Source organism: Pan troglodytes, chromosome 5, assembly GCF_028858775.2.
Source record: "Pan troglodytes isolate AG18354 chromosome 5, NHGRI_mPanTro3-v2.0_pri, whole genome shotgun sequence".
Taxonomy (NCBI): Eukaryota; Metazoa; Chordata; class Mammalia; order Primates; family Hominidae; genus Pan; species Pan troglodytes.
In genome coordinates, this window is record NC_072403.2 from 157,625,778 (window position 1) to 157,643,075 (window position 17,298).

The 17,298-nt window shown below is 38.3% G+C and overlaps 1 long non-coding RNA gene across 1 annotated transcript; it reads right to left on the bottom strand.

Moving 5' to 3' along the window:
* Window positions 1–53: 53 nt before the first annotated feature.
* On the bottom strand, window positions 54–16,185 carry LOC104007013 (uncharacterized). Its single transcript, XR_681078.5, has 3 exons — window positions 15,970–16,185; window positions 12,213–12,323; window positions 54–3,915 (listed from the first exon to the last, which is right to left on the bottom strand). It is a non-coding gene; the product is annotated as an uncharacterized LOC104007013 (long non-coding RNA).
* Between the last annotated feature and the right edge of the window lie 1,113 nt (window positions 16,186–17,298).

Genomic DNA, 17,298 nt, shown 5'->3' on the forward strand with positions numbered 1-17,298 from the left:
ATATTATGGGCACATATATATTTAATATAAATTTATCCAATACATACATATAATCACATAAAGAGAAAAATATTAAAAGAGAGAAGATAATTGTATAGCAAATGCACAAAACATTGCTGGTTAGAGGATCTGGGAAAAGAGCATTCAGAAGTTTTTTGAGCAATTCTTTCAACTTTTTTCCAAGTTTAAAATTATTTTAAAAGAAAAAAAAATTTACAAATGGATAATGAGCTATGTACAAGGAAGCACTAAAAAAGGGGGTCATGGTCATGGCTAAATTATGATCCAGATTAAGTGTACCAGTATACCTTGGAGATATTGTGGATTTGGTTCCAAAGCAGCACAATAAAGTGACTATCACAACAAAGCAGGTCATGCAAATTTTTTGGTTCCCTGGTGCATATAAAAGTCATATTTATACTACATTTTAGTCTCTTTAGCAGGCAATAGCTTTGTGTCTAAAAAAAGTACATGCCTTCATTTAAAAATGGTTTATTGCTAAAAATTGGTAACAATCATCTGAGCCCTTAGCCAGTTATAGTCTTTTTCCCAGTGGAGTTTCTTGCCTTGATGTTGATCTGCTAACAAATAAGGCTGATAGTTATCAAAGGCTGGGATGGCTGTGGCAATTTCTTAAAACAAGGCGGCAATGAAATTTGCCACATTGCTGGACTTTTCATGAAAGATTTCTCTGTACATGCAATGCTGTTTGATAGCATTTTCCCCACAATACCACTCCCTTCAAACTTGTAGTCAATCTTCTCAAATTCTGCGACTATTTTATTAAAGATGTTTATATGATATTTTAAATCATTTGTTGTCATTTCAACAATGTTTATAGCATCCTCACCAGGAGTAGACTCCATCTCAAAAAACCACTTTCTTTGCTCATCCAGAGAACCAACTCTACATTTGTTCAAGTTTTATCATGAGATTACAACAGTTCAGTCATGTTTTCAGGCCCCACTTCTGAATCCAGTTCTCTTGTTATTTTCACCACATCTTCAGTAATTTCCTCCACTGAAGTCTTGAGCTCTTTAAATCACCTGTGAGGGTTGTAACCACGTTGTTCCAAAATTCTGTTAATGTTGATATTTTGACCTCCTCCCATGTATCACAAATATTCCTAATGGCATCTAAAACAATGAATATTTTGAAGAAGTTTCAATTTACTATGCCCAGGTTTATAAGAGTAATCACTCTCAATGGTAATTATAACCTTATGAAATGTATTTCAAATATCTTAGTCACAAAACAATTCTGCTTCATCTACTTGTGGCAGTCTTTCTCAGGTCCAATAAATCACTTGGATACTGCTTGTAAGAAAATGTGGAACGATAGTCTTTTCTCCAATGATAAATATTTGCTCCAATAATATAAATTTTACACTTTGCTGATTCATTGCCTCTAAAAACCCAAAAAGTTTTCAGATTGAAGGCTGAATCACATTGTACTCTTTTTAAAGACATTTTGGAGGGCAAAATGTCAACCCATGTATCAACAACCATGCACTTGACTCAAATGAAGTGGGAACAATATGAAGAGCTGTGACCAAGTTGCCATAGTTGTTGACCTGAGATAGGGGTCAGCAAACTTTTTCTGTAAAGAGCCAGATAGTAAGTATTTTAGGTGTTGCAGGCTATATGACTGCTGTTGCAACTACCCAACTCAGCCTTTTCACTACGAATGCAACCATATACAAAATGTAAGGGATTGAGCATGGTTGTGTTACAATAAAGCTTTATTACAAAAATAGGTGCAAGCTTTAGTTTTTTGACCCCTGATTAATGGAATGGGCACATGACCTAAGCTGGCACGGTAAGATTCCTCCCTCAACTGGAGAAGAAAAGTGTTTAAAATATCAGACTACAACCAAAACTGAGTGCTACTTGCAGCCAACTTTCCAGCCTCATGGGGACAACTTGGCTGAAAAAATGGAGCTAACATATTGAAAGAAGCAAATACAAGAGACAGAATCATCTCAGTATTCAAGGATGTGAATCATTTTTTTTTCCTGAGGTCAATGCTTCCCCTGACCTTTCTGTGCTTTGGTTACATTAATCTATATCGTCCCTTTCTTGGGATAAGCTGATTCAACCTCTTTCTATTGTTTTATTATCCCTGGCTAAGTAATCTTGGTAGAGTTACTTAAACTCTCCAGATCTCAGTCTCTTCACTTAAAATATGTGAACAAAAATGAACCTACTTTACCAGATTTATATGGACATTAAATGATATATGGGAAAGTGCATAGAGCAGTGTCTGGCAAATAAAAACACTAGGCAAGTATTGATTATCATCATCATTATCATCAAACATTATTAATAGTTTGGTTGGTTCTGAGAATATAACATGTATCTAGAATATTATATTTGCATTAAGAGAGAGGAGAGTTCGTCCACAGAGGTAAACCTTGGCAAATACAGCTCATTAATTTTTCTCTTCATAGTAAAGATTATAGTGGCAATGGAGGGAAAGACCTGTCAATAATATGGATTATAAGACTGATATCTTCAGAATTCAGGAATAAATGTGCTAAATTAAACAGAAGCATGGCCATAAAAATAAGCAGTGAAGCCTACGTTTATAACACAAGGGCTTAAGTCAGATTGATTTATTTCTTAACTAAGTTGTTCTTCAGTAAATTGGAATTTGGCAATATATCTTATTAATCATTAAAATACAACCAGTGCTTCAATAGTTTGAGATGCCAGATAGAAACTACTTGTGAAAATCCAAACCATAATTAGAGCAAGTTAAATAATTCATATCTATTTTAAAACATTTAAAACATCCATTTTTTGATAATCATTTCTTTATTCTCTTTATAGTTTTATTTCTCACATATACATTTATAATACGATTTTGTTTGGCTGAGGCTGTCAGCATCCCACCCATAGCCCTTGCTTTTAGCACTTCAATGCACACAGCTCTCAATGCCTAAGGTCTTTGCCCAGGAGCTTTCACTTGCTGTTAAAGCACACTTTGTTGTGCAACTGGACCAGAAGTGCTGAAAAATACCCATAGAGCACCCTTCAACAATGACGGATGGGAATTGGTATAAATGTACTCTGGCTCCATCGTCTCCTCTGCTGGGACAACTGAGGAGTGCTTCACACTGGCTCTCTGAGTTTATCTAGTGGGGTTAAGCTCCAGTTGTCCACAGTGGTAGTTGGTTATCTTCCTCGCCTTCCTACTAGGGTTGCCTTCATCCCACAAATAAACCATATGCACTTAAATCCTGATTTCAAAATCTGCTTCTGGGATAATTCAAACTAAAATAATTGATATCATACATTGCTCTATGGAGCAAATCTTCAGGATGGGATTCAGAAATTGAATAACTCCCTGGGCATAGAGCAACAAGAATCCCATTCCTAGTAGTATAGTATCAAATCTATAGACTCTCATTTGTGGAAGATTGGGTTCCCATACTTACGTAGTAGCTGTAGCATGAAAGAGACCCTACCCTCTTTGCCATAGCCAGAGGGAAGGCTGCTGAAAATCAGATGCAAGGTCTAATTGTGGAAGTATTTAAATTTCAAATAATGCTAAATTCACAGCCCCAGCAATTCTCCTATGCCAAATACAGAGTCGTCATAAAGAAGAAATGGGACCCAGAGACCTGAAACAGAAACATCTGGTCTTCTGTGCTTGAAAATCTTGAACCTTTAGATTATCCTGACCCCTCTGTGCTATGTAAGACCTCCACTCCCCCATGCTAGATAGCCTCTCCTTGCTTGGAGATCATGCAGAAGTCTCACTTAAGGAAGATCCAATATATAGATAACAAAGACAGAATAATAACCGAGGAACTCTTTCTCACAGATATCTGTGGTGATATCTAATAGCCATGGTGTTTTTAGAGGCAAGATGGGTAGGCATCCAACAAAGATGTTGCATGACGTGTACAACCTATAAGAACAAGAGCAGAGCAGAAGACAGTCATTAGTCACCATAATAGAAAATTGTTTTCTTACTCAATTTCCAAACCAGAATCTATTCTGAAAACTAGAGCCCTTCAATTGAAGAGAATGCTAGATCCCCTTCCCCTTAAGGAAGAATTTTGTAATGCTACAGCCAAGTACTTAAATAGTGCTTTCCCCATTCCTTCCCACTTAAGGGATATATGGCCATTTACCCCAGTCATTCTACACAGAAGAAAGGAGCACATCCATGACTTTTAAAATCTGTCCTTACTTCCACTAACGGCTTGTACAGCAGTTACTAGGGTTATGCCTCAACACAGCCTTACTGGCGATGAACTGCTCTTCCATGAGAGGAAACGAACTATGTACCAAACATTCTGCATGGCCTGGCTAATATGCATAAGCAGCAACTGAGAGGATATACCTGAAATTGAGGGAGTAGAATATAAACTGGATAAGGGTGAACTCATTGTGAAGGGCACTCTCCTGTAACTCAAGATATAGCATCTCAGCAAGGACTTGTGGAGCCAGTCCTAATGCACTATTGGAATGGATCCTTGGGATTTGGGGAAAAAACACAGCATATAGTGAATGAGGCAAGATGTTGAAATTGCCTAATAGGAGTATTTAGAAAGGGATAAAAAGACAAAGGAATGAACATGCTGTAATGTATTCAGAATATAGGACCAGAGAAGCTACCAGCTGACCCTGTCTCTGGAGAGGGCCCCAAGAATACTCAACTTAGATTGGCTCCTTGACTCATGGAGTAAAATCATCATAACATAAAAGGTAGTAGAAAACAGTAGAAATCCTTGAAACTGCCTTCACTTCAGGCAAGACAGTAAATTAGAAACAACCAATCCTGGATGGAATGGCAGAGATTAATATCTCTCTCAAAAGTGTAAAGGATACAGGAACATCATATCTCCCTCTAATTCACCAATCTGGCGCTTGCGAAAACCATATGGATCATGATGGATGAGAGTAGACTACATCACAGTCTTTCTGGGACTCTGGTAGCTCTCCTGATCTCAAGCACAATATAGTCCAAAGGAACCTCAATCCTCTAGACATTTCTCAGAACATCGCCTCCAGCCACAGTATTTGATGCAATCATTGGAACTGAGGATCATGAAGTTGCAATACTCCAAATGCCCTTGTAAGGCAAATGCACCTCAGAGGACTGGATATAATCCCTTCAAAGATTCAAGGGCCTGCAACACTAATGGAGGATTCAGAGATTTAGTGGTCTGTGGAATGCAGTAAAGGAAGTAAAGGACAAGTTACTGCATGTTGCAATTCTTACAATTAAGAAAGAGGAATTTCATAGTTATTTAGTAGATCTCTTTGGGTTGTGGAGAACATATACCACATTTGAGAATATTACCTCAGGCATTTATTGCATCATTTGGCAGATTGCCACTTGGGGTTGGGCCCAGAACAAGAAAGGCTCCATAGCAGTTTCAGTCTGTGGTATAAATAACAATGCCTTTGGGAACATACACTCCAGCCAATCCTATTACACTAGAGATGTTCAAGATAGACAGGGATGCTGTGCAGAGTCTGAAAACCCTGAAGCAGGGCTCTAACGAAAATTGACAAGAAATAGTGTATAAATATCTCAACTTCATTACCCCTAAAATAAGTTAATCCTGGTGCATGTTTTTCACTGGCTCTCTAGTGTTACCATAATGGGATTAAGTTGCAGACATTCACAGTGGTTAAGTGGTTTGAAAATGCACTGCTTCCCTTCCTTGTCTATTTCCTCACCCTTAAGCTTTTTTTTTTTCTTTTTTTTTTTTTTAAAAAAAAAGACAGAGTCTTGCTCTGTCACCAGGCTGGAATACAGTGGTGTGATCTCGGCTCACTGCAACCTCCACCTCCCAGGTTCAAGCGATTCTCCTGCCTCAGTCTCCCGAGTAACTGGGACTACTGGCATGCACCACCAAGCCCAGCTAATTTTTGCATTTTTAGTAGAGATGGGGTTTCACCATGTTGGCCAGGATGGTCTCAATCTCTTGACCTCATGATCTGCCCGCCTCAGCCTCCCAAAGTGCTGGGATTACAGGCGTGAGCCACCGTGCCTGGCCACTCTTAAGCTATGTTTTGTCCCTCCCAAATAAGCTACTTAATTAGACCAAATTTGCCCATTTTTGTAAGTTAAAAATGGTTGAAGATCTGAAGTTTCATATGTTTCAACTTAATGCTTGAACTTGAATCCTTTATTTATGGTTTTGTCTGGAGCTACCAACGCTAAATAATTAGTTTCGCCTATTTTTTGAGTTTTGTATAAATGGAAATCATACTTCATGTATTCTTTTGTAACTTATGTCTTTTGCTCAATATGATGTTTTTCAAATATCTACATATTGTAGCATGTAGCTATGTTTCAATTATTTTTGCTTATGTATAGCATATTCCACTATCTGAAGACCTCATACTTTTTAAATTTTATTGTTAGCGGATACATGAGTTATTTTCAGTATGGGATTATTACAAACAGTGAAGCTAATAAAATCCTGGTTGGTACATCCTTATGTATATTTGCACAAGTTTCTCTAGGGTTTATACCTAGGAGTAGAATTGGTAAGCCATAGAGTATGTCCATATACTATCTGTTTCTTAAAGAATATTCAAAACAGGAAAAAATAACCTATACTGGGAGTGCAATTTAGTGTGTACAGTAGCTTCCTAACCTCTAATTTCTACACAGCATACCTCCAGTGTGTGAATTGTAATGCTGTTCAGCCCTGGGAAGGAAAGAGGCAGAAGCTTTTGATTCTTCTTAGAGCGTACCTTTCCATATTTGCTTCTTGAAGAGCATAATCTCCCTAAGTTTTCTCTTTTTTTAAACAAATAAAGCCAATTCCTTTTGTCATTTCTTCATAGGGGCTATTCCCAATGCCTCTAACCATATTTCAATTGCTTTCTTTCAGAGTGCCTCCAAATTTTCAAATCTAGGGTCACCATGCAATTTGTTATCCACAACAGGTCAGTTTGGGGAATAGAAAGAAGTGCTAAAATAATGAACAGTTTTAACTGATTTACCACAGAGGTAAACTAGATCATCCCAGGCAAACCAAAATGCACTGTCTCCTTATTCATATAACACTAACTGTGTGTGTTCTCAAATCAAGTAAGGAATGCCTATGGAGGACTGACTTATATTAAATATTAAAGAAGAGTGGTCGGCTGCATTACACACTCCTATTTGTAATCCCAGTCTCAGGGACTTTCTTATGACTATATTATGCATAAGTAACAGCACATAAACAGGAAGGGCCAAATATTGGTCTCTTCGTGGCAATGAGGTAATTTTACCTAGGTTTCAATTGTGTCCTTTAGGGAAATGGTGACTGTGTATTTAATCCTCAACTTAGTAATAAACACAAATCTCAATAGTATTTAGTATTCAAAGGAGATTTTTCAAAGGTACTAGCTGGTTGCTAAGTAACTATGAGAAAGAAAGTGAAATAGGGAAGATTTTCCCAGCTTCTCTTGTATTTACTGATTCAGAAAACAGTTCTCTTTTACATAGGACTTGTCTGACAATTTGTACTTGGAAAATTGAAAGTGTGACATTTCTACAAGCAGAAATATGCAAAAACTATTTTAGGCACAAAGAAATACCACAGGATTAGTATTTGTTTTTACAGAACAGTCTATCAGGCATCTCACTGTTTAAAAAACTGAAATGTCTGGATTAAAATGCAAAATGTTTGGGGAAAAGTCTAATTGCCTCAGAAATATTTGGATTTTCTCAAGTAGTTTGTTAATAATAATACTATTGCTAAAAGCCACTAATTACTGAAAAGCTACCTTGTGGTTGTCACTGAGTTTCAAACTTTGGTTACATTATCTAATAAAATCCCCTTAACAATTTTGTAAATTAGAAATTTGCTATTTAAGATAATGAAGCTCGAATGGTTAAATAAATTACTTCTCAGTTCCAAGTTAATAAATGGCTGAGCTGATACTGGAACTCAAGATCATTTAACTACAAAGGTCTTCTATTTTTTTATAAAATATTCTGAGGCTCCAATTTTGTTTGCTGCATCATAAAAAATGCTACAGTTCAAATAACATTAAATTAATCTAGATAGAAAATATACTGCCAAGTCTGGAGGATACTAGGTTACCAAAACAACAATTCAAAATGATGTCAATAGAGATGTGGGGGCCAGCTTTTTAACAAATAAATTTTATTTTGTATATTTGAGGTTTACAACATTATGTTATGGGAACTAAAGGAATAATAAAATAGTTACTATAGTGAAGTAGATTAACATATCGATCACCTCATGTAGTTATTTTTATATCCTTTTTTGTTAAATTTACTTATTTAACAAAATCTCTAATATAATACAATTTTATTAGCTATAATTCTCATGTTGCGCGTCTCTAGATGTCTAGACGTGCTCACTCTACATATCTGCTACTTTGTATCCTTTGACCTATTTCTCCCTATTTCTTCCTTCTCCCGCACCCCACTGTTCTCTATCTCTGTTTACAGTCGAGCATCAATAATGATGTTTTAGTCGACAATGGACTGCTTATACAACAGTGGTCCCATAAGATAATAATGGAGCTGGAAAATTTCCATAGTCTAGTGATGTTGTAGCAGTCACAATACATTACTTAAGTGTTTGTGGTGATGCTGGTGTAAACAAACTTACTGTGCTGCCAGTCATGTGAAAGCATAGTACATTCAATGATGTACCACACATAATACTTAATAATGATAACAAATGAGTGTTACTGGTTATGTGTTTACTGCATTATATATTTTTATTGCTAGTTTAAAATGTACTCCTATGTATTCAAAAAAAGTTAACTGTAAAACAGCCTCAGCCAGGTCTTTCAGGAGGTGTTCCAGAAGAAGACATTGGCATCACAGGAGACGACGGCTCCACAAGTATTATTGTCCCTAAAGGCCTTCCAGTGGGACAAGATGTGGAGGTGGAAGACCGTGATATTCATGATCCTGACCCTGTGTAGGCCTAGGCTAATGGGTGGGTCTGTGTCTTCATTTTTAACAAAAAAGTTTAAATAGAAAAAAAAGCAACATTTAAAAAATAGAAAAGCTTACAGAGTAAGAATACAAGGAAAAATTTGTTTGTGGAGCTGTATAATGTGTTTGTGTTTTAAGATGTTATTACAAAAGAGTCAAAAAGTTTTTAATTAAAAATGTATATAGTTAACAAGATACCGTAAATTTAGCTTATTATTTTAGAAAGAAAAATTAATAAATTTGGTGTAGCCTAGGTGTACAGTTTGATAAAGTCTACAATAGTGTACAATAATGTGTTAGACTTTCACATTCACTCACCACTCACTCACAGACTCACCCAGAGCAACCCCGAGTCCTGCAAGCCCCATTCATGGGAAGTGCCCTATAGAGGTATGCCATTTTAAAAAACCTATTATGCCATATTTTTACTGTACCTTTTCTATGTTTAGATACACAAATACTTATCATTATATTACAATTGCCTACATTATTAGTACAGTAGCATGCTGTACAGGTTGGTAGCCTAGGAGCAATAGGTTGTGCCGTGTAGGTGTGTAGTCTGTAGTAGGCTTTACCATCTCGGTTTATGTAGGTATATTCTATGCTGTTCACACAACAATGAAATCACCTAACAATGCATTTCTTAGAATATATCCCCATTGTTAAGTGATGCATGGCTGTATTTGACTGTTTTATTTTGGATTCCACTATAAGTGAGATCATGCACTATTTTCTTTCTGTATCTGGCTTACTTAGCATAATGTCCGCAAGGTCCATCCACATTGTAGCAAATGGCAAATTTTTAAGGCTGAATAATATTTAACAGCATATGTATCACATTTTCTTTATACAGTTGCCTGTTGATGGATACTAGGTTGTTTCCATATCTTGGCATTGGGAATAATGCTGCACTGAACTTGGGAGTGCAGTTATCTTTATGAAGTGCTAATTTCAGCTCCTTTGGATATATACCTAGAAGAGGGATTGCTGGATTGTATGGGAGTCCCGTTTTTCATTTCTTTAGGAATCTCCATACTCTTTTCCATAATGGCTATACCAATCTGCATCCCCACCAACTGAGTACTAGAGTTCCTTTTTCTCCACACCCTTGCCAATGCTTATCATCTTTTGGATAATAGCAGTCCTAAGCATATGACTAAGAAGAGTGGCTATTAGACCCTCTCAGGGGGTGGCGGGGCAGGGAAATGAGAGAAGAAAATTTAATTTTGAAATTAAAAACTAGTGACTTACTGACTTATTTAAGTCTAGATTTTAAAGTATTCACTAAGCACCGAATAGGGGCGCAGCCAACATATCAAAGCATTGATATTCACCAAGAATGAAGAAGTTTTAATGATGGCTACCATCTATGATTAGTCCAAACTCTGCCTCTATTTCTTAGATGGTTGCAGAAAAAGCAAAAGAGTCCTCTAGATCAGAGGTTATCAAACTCTGCCCATGGGCCACCGGCCTGTTTTTATAAATAAAGCTTATTGGGATACAGCCAGGACCACTAGTATTTTGTCTATGGCAGTTTTCACACTGCAATGGCAGGGTTAAGTAGATACAATAGAAACCAAATGGCTTCCAATCCTAAAGTGTTTTCTACCTTCCTTTCTAAAAAAATGTTTGCCCACCACTGCTCTAGATCAGAGTTTCTCAACCTCAACACAACTGACATTTTGGGCCACACAGTTTTCTGTTTTGTGGGGCTTGCCTGTGCAGGTGCTTGGCAGCATTTGTGGCCTCTGCCCACTAGATGCCAGTAGTCCTCCAGCAGGTGGGCCAACCAAAATATCTCCAGACATATTAGATGTCCCCTGGGGATAATGTCACCCCTATTGAGAATCACTGCTCTAGATAAGCAGCATTTTTTTTCCAAGCTTACTGCAAATTTCTGACACAAATTGATCTTCCATATCAATCTGCATAGAAACATATGAAGGAGCCAACTTGACAAAATCTTTATTGAAAACACAGAAATAATTTAAAAACAAACAATCTACAAACTCTCACCTCTACCCAGTCTGCCCAACAAAACATACTTGTACTCATACACCCTGTCTTCTCTCTCTTACAGTAACTGTTGGTCCTCCTTTCTAAGGCTAATTCCTCCATCCCAACACAATCTCATTCTCTCTTAGCTAATCAAGGACTTCACTACAGTAACTCTTTCCCCACTGCATCACCAATTTTTCTTTACTAGATCAGATCCATTAATAACATGTAGCTATTATTTCTCAAATCTTAAACAAAATAAACCTTCCTCTTCCTCACATCCCCTTCTAGTTACTGTTCACATTTCTTGGATACCATTTATAGAAAACCTCGTTGAGAGCAATGAGAACACATGGACACAGGGAGAGGAACAACACACACCAGGACCTGTCACGGGCGAAGGCGGAGGGAGAGCATCAGGATAAATAGCTAATGCATGCGGGGCTTAATACCTAGGTGATGGGTTGATAGTTGCAGTAAACCACCATGGCATGCATTTGCCTGTGTAACAGACCAGCACATCCTGCGCATGTATCTGAGAACTTAAAATAAAATAAAGTTTTTTTAAATGAGAAAATCTTGCTGAGAGATGTAACCCTTCAGATTCTAGAATTATGATGAATTCAAATGCAGTGCATAAGAAATCGATACCAAGATCTATCTAATGAAACTGAAGGCCAGATGCTATGGTACAGGCCTGTAATCCTGGCACTTTGGGAGGCCAAGGTGGGCAGATCACTTGAGGTTAGGAGTTCGAGACGAGCCTGGCCACAATGGTGAAACCCAGTCTCTACTAAAAACACAAAAATTAGCCAGGCGTGGTGGTGAGCACCTGTAAGCCCAGCTACTTGGGAGGCTGAGATAGGAGAATCACTTGAACCCAAGAGGCGAAGGTTGCAGTGAGCCGAGATCATGCCATTGCATTCCAGCCTGGGTGACAGAATGAGACTCTGTCTCAAAAAAAAAAGAAAAGAAAAGAAAATGAAGAGCACCAGTGACAAAAAGGTTAACTTAAAAGCAGTCAGAGGGGGAAAAAAAAGCAGTTAACCTACAAAGGAAACTATTGATTTCTTATAGCAACAGTGAAAGCCAGAGGAAAGCTGAATAATATCTTGGCAGTGCCTGGGCAAGGAAAGGGTGCTGCCTACTCTTGAAGGCTCCACTGAAGGGTGAAGCCTCCACTGAAAGGGTCGCATCCTTCTGCGGTGCTAACTTAGTTGTATCATCTTTAAAAGACAAATAATGACAGTTAACACAGTACTTGCATTGCTTACCTTATAGTGCAATCACTTCATGTTGCAACAATGGAGGTAGTCTGGTCTCAGCATCTAGGCGGTAACAATTCATCTATATCCTGCTTTTTGTGATATTAGAAGCAAGGGTACCTGCTTAGAATGAAAGGGTGGAGATGCTTCAGGCAGGGAATAGAGAGTGGCTCAGTAGCTCTGCATCCCCTTTACTGTTTTGTCTAGAAAATACTCTTTTGGCAGCCTGTGTTATGAGCACTTTGACAGTACTCAGTGGAAACAATGAGCTAAAAGTTTCTGCATACTCTTTAATCCCCAGAGTACCTACAGCACACAGTATACTTCCCAAAAGTGGTGTCTGTAACTCCAAGGAAACGCAAATTTAAAAAGTAGCAGAGCTGCATAATGGTAGAGAGTGATGATGTCAATACAATAATGCAATATGAAACACTATTTTTAGGAGGATATTTTAGGAAGTAAATATTTCAGTAACCTGAGGCTGCACTGTCTTCAAGATCTCAGCTCCAGTGTTTCTTATAATTAATTTGCTAATAGTGTCAAAGATTCAAAGTTTGACATCAGTCCACTATTTCAAGTTCATCCCTTTACAAACATCATTTCCACTCATTTGGCTTTCCAGAAATGTTTAGTGGAGTGGGAGATAAAGGAATGGATGTTAAAGTCAACAAGAATAGATTAATAAATAACCAGAAGTCTATTTTCTGTGCCACACTCATTAATGGTGGACTATCACTGCTGCTCCTTTTACTGTTGCAGGATTGTGAATGACTGAGAGTGCTTATGAGTTGTAATGTTGTAATCAATTTTGTTTCATTTTTAAATTTTAAAGATGAATAAATGTTTAATTCAGAAGAAAGCAAATATAAATGAATAAATTATCAGTGGTGGATCTTCTTTGAAGTACACAAATGAGATTAATGCTCTAAGCACTTCTGTTCATAACACACAGTATTGATCAAATTAAGAGCAGGCAAAACAAAGCACAGGTGAAAATTCCAAAACCCTGTTTAGGTTAATGACATTAAAATCTGTAAACTTTACATACTGGATATTTTAAATTGAGATATAAGTTATACTATAACATTCATCTTTTAAAACGTATACAATTCACCAGTTTTTATACACTCACACAGTATTTTACCACCCCAAGAAGAAACCCCATACCCATAAGCAATCACTCCACATACCCTTATACTTCAGCCCTTATCAATTACTAATCAATTTTCTCTACAGATTTGCCTATTCTGGACATTTTACATAAGTGGAATAACACAATATATGGCCTTTTTTGTGTCTGGCTTCTTTCACATAGCCCGATGTTTTTAAGGTTTATCCAAGTTGAGGCATGTATCAGTACTTCATTCATTTTTTATTGTCAAGTAGCATTTCATATATGAATTGATATAGTTTGGCTGTGTCCCCACCAAAATCTCATCTTGAACTGTAGCTCCTATAATTCCCACATATTGTGGGAGGGACCCAGTGGGAGGTAATTGAATCACAGGGGCAGAACTTTCCTGTGCTGCTCTCTTGATAGTGAATAAGTCTCACAAGATCTGATGGTTTTATAAAGGGTAGTTCCCCCACATATGCTGTCTTGCCTGCCACCATGTAAGGTGTGCCTTTCTCCTCCTTTGCCTTCCCCCATTATTGTGAGGCCTTCCCAGCCATGTGGAACAGTGATTCCATTAAACCTCTTTTTCTTTATAAATTACCCAGTCTCAGATATGTCTTTATTAACAGCATGAGAACTAATACAGTAAATTGGTACTGGTAGAGTGGGGTGCTGCTGTAAAGATACTTAAAAATGTGGAAGTGACTTTGGAACTGGGTAACAGGCGAGGTTGGAACAGTTTGGAGAGCTCAGAAGAAGATAGGAAATGTGGGAAAGTTTGCAACTTCCTAGAGACTTGGAGGGTTCAGAAGACAGGAAGATGTGGGAAAGTTTGGAACTTCCTAGAGATTTGTTGAATGGATTTGACCAAAATTCTGATAGGGATATGAAAAATGAAATCCAGGCTCAGGTGGTCTCAGATGGAGATGAGGAACTTCTTGGTAACTGGAACAAAGGTCACTCTTGCTGTGCAAAGAGACTGGCAGCATCTTGCCCATGCCCTAGAGATCTGTGGAACTTTGAACTTGAGAGAGATTATTTAGGGTATCTGGCAGAAGAAATTTCTAAGCACCAAAGCCATCAAGAGAAAGCAGAGCAGAAAAGTTTGAAAAATGTGCAGCCTGGTGATGCAGTAAAAAAGAAACAAACATTTCCTGGGGAGAAATTTAAGTCTGCTGAAGTTTGCATAAGTAACAAGGAGTCAAATGTAAATCACCAAGACAATGGGAAAAAATGTCTCCAGGCCATGTCAGAGACTTTCATGGCAGCCCCTCCCATAACAGGCCTGGAGACTTAGGAGGAAAAATTGGTTTCATGGGCCTGGCCCAAGGCCCCAGTACTCTATGAAGCCTTGGAACATGGTGCCCTGTGTCCCAGCTGCTTCAGCTCCCACTGGGATTAAAAGAGGCCAATGTACAACTCAGGCCATTGCTTCAGAGGGTGCAAGCCCCAAGCATTCACAGCTTACATGTGGTGTTGGGCCTGCAGGTGTACAAAATCAGGAATTGAGGTTGGAGAACCTCCGCCTAGATTTCAGAGGATATATGGAAACACCTGGATGCCCAGGCAGGAGTTTGCTGCAGGAGCAGGTCTCTCATGGAGAACCTCTGCTAGGGCAGCGTAAAAGAGAAATGTGGGGTCAGATTCCCAACAGAGTGCTCACTGGGGCACCACCTAATGGAGCTGTGAGAAGAAGGCCACCATCCTCCAGACCCCAGAATGGTAGATCCACTGATAACTTGCACCATGCACCTGGAAAAGCCGCACACACTCAATGCCAGCCCATGAAAGCAACCAAGAGAAGGGCTGTACCCTGCAAGGCCACAGGGGCAGAGCTGCCCAAGGCTGTGGGAGCCCACCTCTTGTATCAGCATGACCTAGATATGAGACATGGAGTCAAAGGAGATCATTTTGGAACTTTAATGTTTAATGACTGCCCTATTTGATTGTGGGCTTGTATGGGGCCTATAGCCCTTCATTTTGGCCAGTTTCTCTCATTTGGAATGGGTGTATTTACCCAATGCCTGTACCCCCATTGTTTTTGGGAAGTAACTAACTTGCTTGTGATTTTACAGGCTCATAGGGGGAAGGGACTTGCCTTTTCTCAGATGAGACTTTGGACTGTGGACTTTTGACTTCATGCTGAAATGAGTTAAGACTTTGGGGGACTGTTGGGAAGGCATGATTGGTTTTGAAATGTGAGGACATGAGATATGAGAGGGGCTGGGGCTGAATGACATGGTTTGCTGTGTCCCCACCCAAATCTCATCTTGAATTGTACCTCCCATAATTCCCACATGTTGTGGGAGGGACCCAGTGGGAGGTAATTGAATCATGGGGGTGGGTCTTTCCCATGCTGTTCTCAGTATAGTGAATATGTCTCACAAGATCTAATGGTTTTATAAAGGGTAGTTTCCCTGCACATGCTCTCTTGCCTACTGCCACATAAGACGTGACTTTCTCCTCCTTTGCCTTCCACATGATTGTGAGTCTAGGGCTAGGGGAGGGAGTTCCCCAACCCCTTGTGATTCCTGGGTGAGGAGACACCCCACCCTGCTTCGGCCTGCCCTCTATGGGCTACACCCACTATTTAACCAGTCCCAATGAAATGAGCTGTGTACCTCAGTTGGAAATGCAGAAATCACCCACCTTCTGCATTGATCTCACTGGGAGCTGCAGACTGGAGCTGTTCCTATTTGGCCATCTTGCCAGCCACCTCAAGTTAATTTTTTTATACTGTGAAAGGTAGGGGCCCAGTTTCATTCTTCTGCATAAGGGTAGCCAGCTATCCTAGCACAAATATAAATTTAATAAAGTTAACATCTTTGATAAAATTGATGGATTTATTGAAATACATGAAATACTGGACCTGATTCAAAACGTAGAATTCTAAACATCTTTTTATATCTACAAAAGAAATTGATTCCCAATTTTACAAACCCTTCACATAAAACTCTAAGCCCAATTAGTCTCTCTGGTAAATTCTATCAAACAGATTAGAAATAAATAATACCAACCTACAAAAACTCTTTTTGAAAATATAGAAGGAAGAAACACTGCTTTTCAATTCTTTTTATGAGGGCAGCATAATCTCAGTACTAAAACCTGAAAAAAATTGAATAAGAAAATTATGGACCAATATATTTCATAAACTTTGAAAAAGTCCTTCATAAATTATTAGCAAATCAAATCATGCAGTACATAACAATGGCAATACAAAATAATGAGGTGGACTTTATCTCAGAAATTCAGGGTTACATTTGGAGATCAATCAATGTAATTCACTGCAACAAAAGAAAAGTAGAAATATTATGTAATCATAATATTTTTTGATTGCAGAAAAGCCATTTGATAAGATTCAGCATCCGTTTGTGATAAAAACAAAATCTCTCAGCAATTAGGAATAGAAGTTAAATTCCTCAATTTGCTATACAGGGAGTGTGTAAAACCTACTGCTAACATCAAATTTGATGATTAAGTGATAAAGACTTTTACTTTAAGATGAGGAGAAAGGTAAGGATGTTTGTCTTGCCATTTTTATTCCATATTGAACTGGAGGACTTATTAAATAGATAAAGGCAAGAAAAAGACAGAGATAAGGATTGGAAAGAAGGAGATGAACTGTGAAGCTGAGCACTGTGTTTACCCTCTGCCAAAGGCTCCATATAGTATCCCTATCTACTACTAACACTTTAAGCAACTTCAGATCTGCTGGATCATATGGCCCAACTGGCACAGTAGCTTGTACAGCAGCCTGTACTGCTGCAGAGCCTTCTCTTGTTCTGGGCTCCAATCAAAATTGATAGTTTTTGAGATCTTACAGTAACTGGGTTGGAATAACATACTCAAAAGAGATATATATTGCCTCCAAAATCCAAAGAGGCCTGTTCGGTGTTGTGAATTTTCCTTAGCATTAAGAGAGGGTAGATATAGCAACTTCTTTGCCTTGAATGGGGTATCTTGACATGTCCCAGACAA